Source organism: Arachis ipaensis, chromosome B06, assembly GCF_000816755.2.
Source record: "Arachis ipaensis cultivar K30076 chromosome B06, Araip1.1, whole genome shotgun sequence".
Lineage (NCBI taxonomy): Eukaryota > Viridiplantae > Streptophyta > Magnoliopsida > Fabales > Fabaceae > Arachis > Arachis ipaensis.
The window spans coordinates 91,550,356-91,560,182 of record NC_029790.2 but is presented as its reverse complement, the minus strand read 5'-3'; positions in this window follow the sequence as shown (position 1 = coordinate 91,560,182).

Below are 9,827 nucleotides of genomic sequence, written 5' to 3'. Positions count from 1 at the left end.
CATATTTTATTAGGTTCATGATCATGTGGAGTCACAAAATAAATACAAAAATTAAAAACAGAATCAAAAATAGTAGAAGAAAAATCACACCTTGGAGGAAGGACTTACTGGCGTTTAAACGCCAGTAAGGAGCATCTGGCTGGCGTTCAATGCCAGAACAGAGCATGGATCTGGCGTTGAATGCCAGAAACAAGCAACATCCTGGCGTTCAAACGCCAAGAATGCACCCTGAGAAGAGTTGGCGCTGAACGCCAGAAACAAGCATAGAACTGGCGTTCAACGCCAGAATTGCATGCAAAGGCGTTTTAGATGCCTAATTGGTGCAGGGATTCAAATCCTTGACACCTCAGGATCTGTGGACCCCACAGGATCCCCACATACCTCCACTCACCTTCCCTCCTCATAATCCTATATCACCCTTTCCCAAGAACCCTTCACCAATCACCTCCAATTCCCCTCCAAAACCATCATACATCCACCTACACCCATCCACTCAAATTCAAACCATCACTCCTTCCTTTTCACACATCATAACCACCTTAAACCCCCAGTGGCCGAACCCTTCCCACACCTCCATCTCCTCCATCTCTTCTTCTTCTCATCCTTCCTTTCTTCTTTTGCTCGGGGACGAGCAAACATTTTAAGTTTGGTGTGGAAAAAGCATTGCTTTTTTTTCATAACCACTAATACCTCAAGGGATGCACTTCCCTCCACAAAACTATTGGGAGCAAATCAACACCTCCCTAGGAGAATTAAGTTCCAACATGGGACAACTATGGGTGGAATACCAAGAGCACTCCATCATCCTCCATGAAATTAGAGAAGATCAAAGAGCTATGAGGGAGGAGCAACAAAGGCAAGGAAGAGACATAGAAGAGCTCAAGGACATCATTGGTTCCTCAAGAAGGAAACGCCACCATCACTAAGGTGGACTCATTCCTTGTTCTTAAATTTTCTGTTTTTCATTTTTTATGTTAAATGTTTATTTATGTTGGTGTCTTATTACATGATCATTAGTATCTAAGTGTATATGCCTTAAAGTTATGAATATGAATCCATCACCTCTCTTAAATGAAACTGTTCTAAAAACAAAAGAACAAGAAGTACATGGTTTCGAATTCATCCTTGAAACTAGTTTAATTATTTTGATGTGGTGGCAACACTTTTTGTTTTTTGAATGTATGCTTGAACAGTGCATATGTCTTTTGAAGTTGTTGTTTATGAATGTTAAATATGTTGGCTCTTGAAAGAATGATGAAAAGGAGAAATGTTATTTGATAATCTAAAAAATCATAAAAATGATTCTTGAAGCAAGAAAAAGCAGTGAATACAAAAAATTTGCAGAAAAAAAAGAAAAAAAAAGGCGAAAAAAAGGAGAAAGAAAAAGAAAAAGTAAGCAGAAAAAGCCAAAAGCTCTTAAAACCAAAAGGCAAGAGCAAAAAGCCAGTAGCCCTTAAAACCAAAAGGCAAGGGTAAATAAAAAGGATCCAAGGCTTTGAGCATCAGTGGATAGGAGGGCCTAAAGGAATAAAATCCTGGCCTAAGCGGCTAAACCAAGCTGTCCCTAACCATGTGCTTGTGGCGTGAAGGTGTCAAGTGAAAACTTGAGACTGAGCGGTTAAAGTCAAGGTCCAAAGCAAAAGCAGAGTGTGCTTAAGAACCCTGGACACCTCTAATTGGGAACTTTATCAAAGCTAAGTCACAATCTGAAAAGGTTCACCCAGTTATGTGTCTGTGGCATTTATGTATCCAGTGGTAATACTGGAAAACAAAGTGCTTAGGGCCACGGCCAAGACTCATAAAGTAGCTGTGTTCAAGAATCAATATACTGAACTAGGAGAATCAATAACACTATCTGAACACTAAGTTCCTATAGATGCCAATCATTCTGAACTTCAATGGATAAAGTGAGATGCCAAAACTATTCAAGAGGCAAAAAGCTACAAGTCCCGCTCATCTGATTGGAGCTATGTTTCATTGATAGTTTGGAATTTATAGTATATTCTCTTCTTTTTATCCTATTTGATTTTCAGTTGCTTGGGGACAAGCAACAATCTAAGTTTGGTGTTGTGATGAGCGGATAATTTATACGCTTTTTGGCACTGTTTTTACATAGTTTTCAGTATGATTTAGTTAGTTTTTAGTATATTTTTATTAGTTTTTAATTAAAAATCACATTTCTGAACTTTACTATGAGTTTGTGTGTTTTTCTGTGATTTCAGGTATTTTCTGGCTGAAATTGAGGGACCTGAGCAAAAATCAGACTCGGAGGTTGAAGAAGGACTGCATATGCTGTTGGATTCTGACCTCTCTGCACTCAAAGTGGCTTTTCTGGAGCTACAAAACTCCAAATGGCGCGCTTCTAATTGCGTTAGAAATTAGACATCCAGCGCTTTTCAGAAATATATAATAGTCCATACTTTGTTCGAGTTTAGACGACAGAAACTGGCGTTGAACGCTAGTTCTGTGTTGTAGTCTGGCGTTCAGCGCCAGAAACAAGTTGCAAAGTGGAGTTCAACGCCAGAAATACGTTACAAACTGGCGTTCAACTCCAAGAAAGACCTCTCCACGTGTAAAATTCAAGCTCAGCCCAAGCACACACCAAGTGGGCCCCGGAAGTGGATTTTTGCATCATTTACTCATTTCTGTAAACCCTAGTAACTAGTTTAGTATAAATAGGACTTTTTACTATTGTATTTACATCTTTAGTTTCATCTTTAGATCACTTTTAGGGGCTGGCCATTCGGCTATGCCTGAACCTTTATCACTTATGTATTTTCAACGGTAGAGTTTCTACACACCATAGATTAAGGTGTGGAGCTCTGCTGTTCCTCAAAGATTAATGCAAAGTGCTACTGTTTTTCTATTCAATTCAACTTATTCCGCTTCTAAGATATTCATTCGCACTTCAACATGAATGTGATGATCGTGACACTCATCATCATTCCCTATGAACGTGTGCCTGACAAGCACTTTCGTTCTACCTTCGATTGAATGAGTATCTCTTGGATTTCTTAATCAGAATCTTCGTGGTATAAGTTAGAACCATGGATGGCCATTCTTGAGATCCGGAAAGTCTAAACCTTGTCTGTGATATTCCGAGTAGGATCCGGGAAGGGATGGTTGTGACGAGCATCAAACTCGCGAGTGCTGGGCGTAGTGACAGACGCAAAAGGATGGTGAATCCTATTCCAGTATGATCGAGAACCTCCAGAAGATTAGCCATGCAGTGACAGCGCATCGGACCATTTTCACAGAGAGGATGGAAAGTAGCCATTGACAACGGTGATGCCCTACACAAAGCTTGCAATGGAAAGGAGTAAGATTGATTGGATGAAGACAGCAGGAAAGCAGAGGTTCAGAGGAACGAAAGCATCTCTATACGCTTATCTAAAATTCTCACCAATGAATTACATAAGTACCACTATCCTATTTTATATTTTATTTATTTTCATCCACTATAATTTCTTAAAACACTTTAATCTACCTGACTGAGATTTACAAGATGACCATAGCTTGCTTCATACCAACAATCTCCGTGGGATTCGACCCTTACTCACGTAAGGTATTACTTGGACGACCCAGTGCACTTGCTGGTTAGTTGTACGAAGTTGTGAAACAGAATTAAGAACATGAACGTGCGTATTGAGTTTTTAGTGCCGTTACCAAGGAAGGAATAATCACGATTTCGCACACCATTGACTAAGCTTATTCTAATGCAATGCTGTGATTTAGAAAATTTAAAAAAAAAATTTCCCTAGTTTACCCCCTTTTTCAACCAAAACACAATTCTTATATAAAAAGGGTTAACTAGATTTTTAACAATCCCGAAACACTTTTCTAATCACAATCAACAAGTAAGATGCATATATACATAGTGAGCCAACTCCTTCATAATCTGCTACAGGATATCGCGAATTACCTGTACATTTATCCCTTCATAAACCAATATAAGATGAAGCAGTTTAAAAATTTTAAATAATTAAGATCATTAATATATATATATATATATATTAAAAGTATGCATCAACCAAAACAAGAGTATCCACAATAGCAAATATATACAGTCATCCCAAAATGATCTAAAAGATAAAGTGCAAAATAACATAAAGTAGTAGAAACTAAAGGTGGATGTCCGAAAATTCACCATATAAATGTAAACACCGGTGACGAACGGTGACCTCCCCACACTTTAGAATCAAGCATCGTCCTCGATGCTGCTACTGAAGCTCAGGATGGAGGTCAACGATCGCGCTGGGCTCCTCAGGCTCGGGCTGTGGGACTGGGACTGGCTGTGGCTCTGGATGTGGCTGTGGATCCTCAGGAGGCTGCTGGACCTCAGTGCTGGTCTGTGTCTCTGGAGGTGCATCCTGATGAGTTGGCTCCCAGCTGGCTCCTCCTACTGATCCTGCTCGTCGGAAGCGGGAGAATCTGGGAGCGGCGATAGCTTGATGCCCTGTGATACAAACACCTGATCGATGCTCTCTGGAGGTGCATCCTGATGAGTCGGCTCCTCAGCCGGCTCCTCCTCCTGATCCTGCTCGTCGGAAGCGGGAGAGTCTGGGAGCAGCGGTAGCTCGATGCCCTGTGATACAAACACCTGGTCGATGCTATCGAGACGTCGCATGACACGAAGCTCGAAGCGCTCCATGAAGTGGAGGAGGTGCTGTACCAACAGATAAGTTGGCTCAGGTACTGGTGGTGGTGGTGGTAAGGATGTTGCGGCTGCTGAAGTAGAGGGGGGTCCTGCTGCTGCTACTGATGATGAGGGCTGAGCTGCCTCCACCACTGCTCTGGCTCGGGAACGGCGTTTGGGTGGGGGCTTCTCGTGTACCCATCCACCCCATGGAATGGTGGTCTCCTTGTTATCGTCATCTGGGGGTGGTGGCGTCACATCATCATCCTCCCACGGGACACCTGCCAGCTCAATCATGCTGGTGACCAGTGTAGGGGGGGAGCCCAGGGAGTAATCTTCATGCCTAACGTTAGCCTCCAAGTTAGGGGGCTAACGTTTGGGCTAACTTTTCAACCAAAAGTTTGTGCAAAAGTTTGATGCTAACTTTAGGTCCAGCTTCTTGCTTCCTGGTTCAATTTCACTTATTCCATTGTCCTCTCTTCACTCCTAGCCATTCCTTCTTGCTTCAACCTTTCTCCAAGCTTTCTTCACCTATCATTAATCAACCAAACTCATCAAAGCTATGCTCAAAATCATGAGATATTCATTCTTTCATAATATGCAACAAATATAGCATAAAACCTCATGAAATGGCATAAATTCGTATATGGTTGGTTCAATCAAGGGAAACATGAAAATCTACTCAATTAGCTTGCTTGTAGCTCAAGAAAGTGCATAATTCTAATGAAAACAAGAGAAAAAGACTAGCTAAAATAGGCTAGGATGACTTGTCATCAGTAGGGAAGGGTATCAAGCCACGAATATGAGCTCTCCACATACTATGCCTGATCAGTCGGGGGAAGTTTACCTCCTTCCCTTCCATCACACACCCAATCAGAACCAGCATATCCATCGGAATCTCTGAAAAGTGAGTGGTGGGAAAGACATAGTGGGCGAAGATATGCTGCCAGGTCTTGGTCTCCTTTGTCAGATAAGCAAAGCGCATCCCCTTGGGCTTCTTGTTGTTTGAATCCATCACCCAGGGGGCGTCTGGTGTGGCAATCACGCGCTTAAGCGCCTCATAGTCAAAAGTCATGGAGAGAAGAGCTACATCTGCCTGCCTATAGGCGCAGGTCTTATCAGGACGATGGTGGCAAAGCAGTGCATCCCCAATAGCATCCTCAGTGATCATAATCTCTCTATCCCGCAGCTGCACTGAATCAAGATTGGCTCGAAAGAAGTTGCAATAAAATTCTCTCACCCATGAAGTATTCACCCTCCCCAAATCTTTGTCAACAAAGTCCAATCCTAACTCCAGAATGCGGGTGTTAATGGCACGCCTCACATCATTGGGAAGGAGCAGTTTCTTCTCAATGTTTAGATTTTTCTTCTAGAAGTCGGAGAAGCAAAGCTCACATTAGAGGTTCGGGAATTTGATTTGGTCAGTGGATGGTAGCAGTTGATTTTCCTTGTCCACCTCATTCAGCGGATTCTTAGCATAATTGCATAGGGAGACGGGGTAGAGGTCTTAGAGGGCTTCCTCTTTTTAGAAGTAGTGGCTATAGCCTTTCCTTTGTCCGACATCCTAAAAAACAGAGATGATACAATATAAGCAGATAGCCAAGTAGATACAAAGCACTCAAAGCAAAGCATATTCATGAAGTGAATAAAGAAAGGAGATTTCTTGCAATGTAAGCAACAGAATTCAGAATTCAAACCAAACTTCAAACCAAGAATTTAAATCACATTTGCACATTACTTGTTTACTAGGCCTAGGAAACACCATATCCAAAATAATGATCAAAAGAGTTAGGTTGAAAACCAAAAGAAGTTAGTTAGTTAAACAGATTAAAGTTAGAAATCAGTTTGAAAATCAGTGATATGGTAGTTACCAACTCAATTCAAAAGGGATGCACAAAATAGGAATGTAAGCACGTTCACAATCATGAAATGCATCAAGTCATTGATGATGAAATGTGGTATAGCTAGAAAGCAACTAATTATGAAACAAACCATCACTCAATGCAAGGATCACTAGAGTTAGTGAATTGGTGTTGGTGAGAGCAAAACCTTGAGAGATAAGTAATTTAAGCACATTTAACACCAATTCCAACCATACATGCAAGTCACAAGGATTGAGGTGAGGATTGAAAATTCATGCGCCATGTGACCAAGGGTATATAGGAATTGAATCACAATGGCCACATAGGTAGAAGAAACCATCAATCTTGTGAAAGCGAGAAAGTTGGGCTTAACTTTAAATGAAAATCAAGTTTATAGTAAATTTGAAAACTTACTCAATCATGCAATGCATATAGTAATTCATCATGCATAACAAGCAAAGAGAGAGCATTAGGAGCATAACCAAAAACCTGTAAACATGCCCATGAGGATTTTCCAAAACCATTTAGGTAACAAAATTCTAATTGATACAGAAATCATCAACTAGAGTTAGTTACACCAATCAAAGCATTGTTAATTCATGGAACATGGTTAGGAAAAATCCGGCAGCATTTTAGCAGCAAATTGGCTATTTCCAAAGTTCAAACAGCAAATCATGTTCCATATGAATTCATCAACAATCAGAACACAAAACCATATATATGAATTCATATGGTTGTAACAAATAGCCAGTAATTCAGCAGCAAGGTAAATTAAACAACACAAAGAACAACAGCAGTTCCTTTCATCAATCAATCACAGGCAAACAGCATCACAGATTAAACAAACACAGGATACTCCAAGAAAACAGAGCAATTTCACACAATAGCAAAAAATTCAATTAAGCCTAAATCCACTACTCATCCCAGATTCGCTAACCACCTAGGTAAACTAAACTAACTAACTAAGCTAATTATACAGGCTAAACAGAATAATCTAATCAAAAATTAATTAAATGAAATTAAAATTAGAACGGGAAAAGAACTGAATATGGAAGCAGGGGAATTGGAAGGTGGAGCAGAGGACGGGGAAGGGAGGATGGAAGAGATGGACCGGCCAAAGCAGAACGGTGGTCTGGTGGCACGGGGAGATTACGTTGGCGACAATGGAGTCGCAGCTGGGCTCGCTGCGGAGCAGGGGCATTGTGCGAGAGAGATAGAGCCGAGAGGATTGAGTGAGTGAGAGAGAGAGAGAGAGAGACAAGGAAGAAGGGGGTTTGGGGTGTGCGGCGACGGCGGCGGCGGTGCGGCGGGGTGCTGGTCGTGGAGGGAGAAGGTGGTTATGGGTGTTCTGGTGAGTGAGGGAGAAGGAGAAGAGACGTTGGATGAGGGACGAAGGGTTTGCGCGAATGCGCTAGGGCTTCACGTCTCTGGGGTAAGTAAAAATTTGAATCCACGCGTGCGCGCACCGTGCGCGTCCTCGTGGGTGAGAAAAATAAGGGAGTGGCGCGGGAGCGCCATACACGCCTACGCATAGATGGGAACATTGGAAATCGGCGTGGAGGTGTACGGTGCGCGTCCGCGCAGGTGTGCTGGGCCAGAGGCACAAAAGAGGCCTAGAGTTGGCACAACTATCGGGTCCTTTGCCCTGGGTGATGCTAAAACGCATCGACGCGCGCGTGCACTGTGCGCTTGCGCGTGGATGGTTCGATCTTAAGGGATGGGCGTGGAGGCACCAAGTACGCCAACACGTGGGTAGTGAAACAGGGAGTGGCGCAGACGCGTACAGCGTGCGTCCGTGTGGGTCGAGGCACAGAGTTGGCCCAAAAGTGGCACAACTCTCTGGTTCTTGGCCCAGAAAGTTGAAATGCGCAGCCGGCGCACGCGCGCACTGTGCGCTTGCGCGTGGCTATTTTTTTTTTAATGAGCATCAAAGAGAGCTCATAATCTTCCCATCCTCCTCTAAAATTTTAAAACTAGCTAAGATGCAAAATTAAACAAATTTTTGAAATATAGGGGATTTTTCAAACAAATTGAGGAATCTTGCAATCCAAGCAAAAACTCAAATTCAGAGAATCATCCCTAATCAAAGCATAGAATGTATAAACACCTTAGCAAGCAAAGCAAAATATACCAAGAAGTAAAGAAATTATATACAATGGAACTCAATTCATTCATTCATTATATCTACAAGAGAATGGAAAGAGTTTACCATGGTGGGGTGTCTCCCACCAAGCACTTTTAGTTTAAGTCCTTAAGTTGGACATTATGAGGCTTCTTGTCAAGGTGGCTTATGCTTGTATCCATCCTTGAACCTCCAAGAGTGCTTGTTCTTCAATCGGTTGTCAGAAGTTCCAACCTTCTTCACTAAACTTGAGTGAGGTCCTCTCCAAGACACGAACTCCCAAAATTGATTCTCACAGGGTAATCCAGGATCCCATATCTTGTCCTCGCACCCATCTTCTAGTAAATTGCCTTGGCTTTGTTCGGGCGACGAGAAATCAAAATTCTCATGAAAGCACCAAACTACTCTCCTTGACCCATTTAATTGAGCATTACACCAATCCATGTTCTTCAATTTTGAGCTTCCAACCATAATAAGTCTAGATTTACAACGCCAACAACTAAACATCCTCCTCATTCGCTTAATTCCACAAAGTGCCCTAAGTTGGCCATCCGTCTCAAGCAGACCATACTCAAGTGGGATAATAAAACTGAGAGTTAGAAGTTTTACCCACTCAAGCGGAGAATTGGATGGCGAACTAGGTAGAGGAGTTTCCAAAGGTCTTGATAAAGCATGCTCCACTCCCGTCCATCCTCTTCTAGAGGTTTCCACCACTCGGCAAGGTTCTTCAAGTTTCTCCTCTTGCCAAGCTTCCTCAAGTTCACATTCTTCCTCATCAATTTCTTTTATCTGCTCCCCATCACTCTCATCATAGATCGGAGGTCTAGTTAAGTCTACTTCATCATCAAGTCTAAGCATTTTGGGGAGAGACTCTTCAAAGTCGAAAGGATCATATGTTGATGCGGAATCATCATAGATAGGAGGGCTTGTTGCTTGGAACATTTCTTCCAGTTCATCACTTACAATGGGTTTTTGGGGTGGCACACCCTCCTCAACCTTGCACTCTAATCCACTGGGAGAAGACTCAACAAGATCGTCAAGGGGATTGATCGGTGTGGGCAAAAAATCACTGGTGATGGAGTCCACTTCTTGATCGATTTCCTTCAACTCTCCGTCGACTTTCGCAACTTTACTCTCCTCTTCACCATCCGTTATGTGCTCAACATATCCCAAACATCCATCCACTACTTTCTTTTGTTCGCTAATC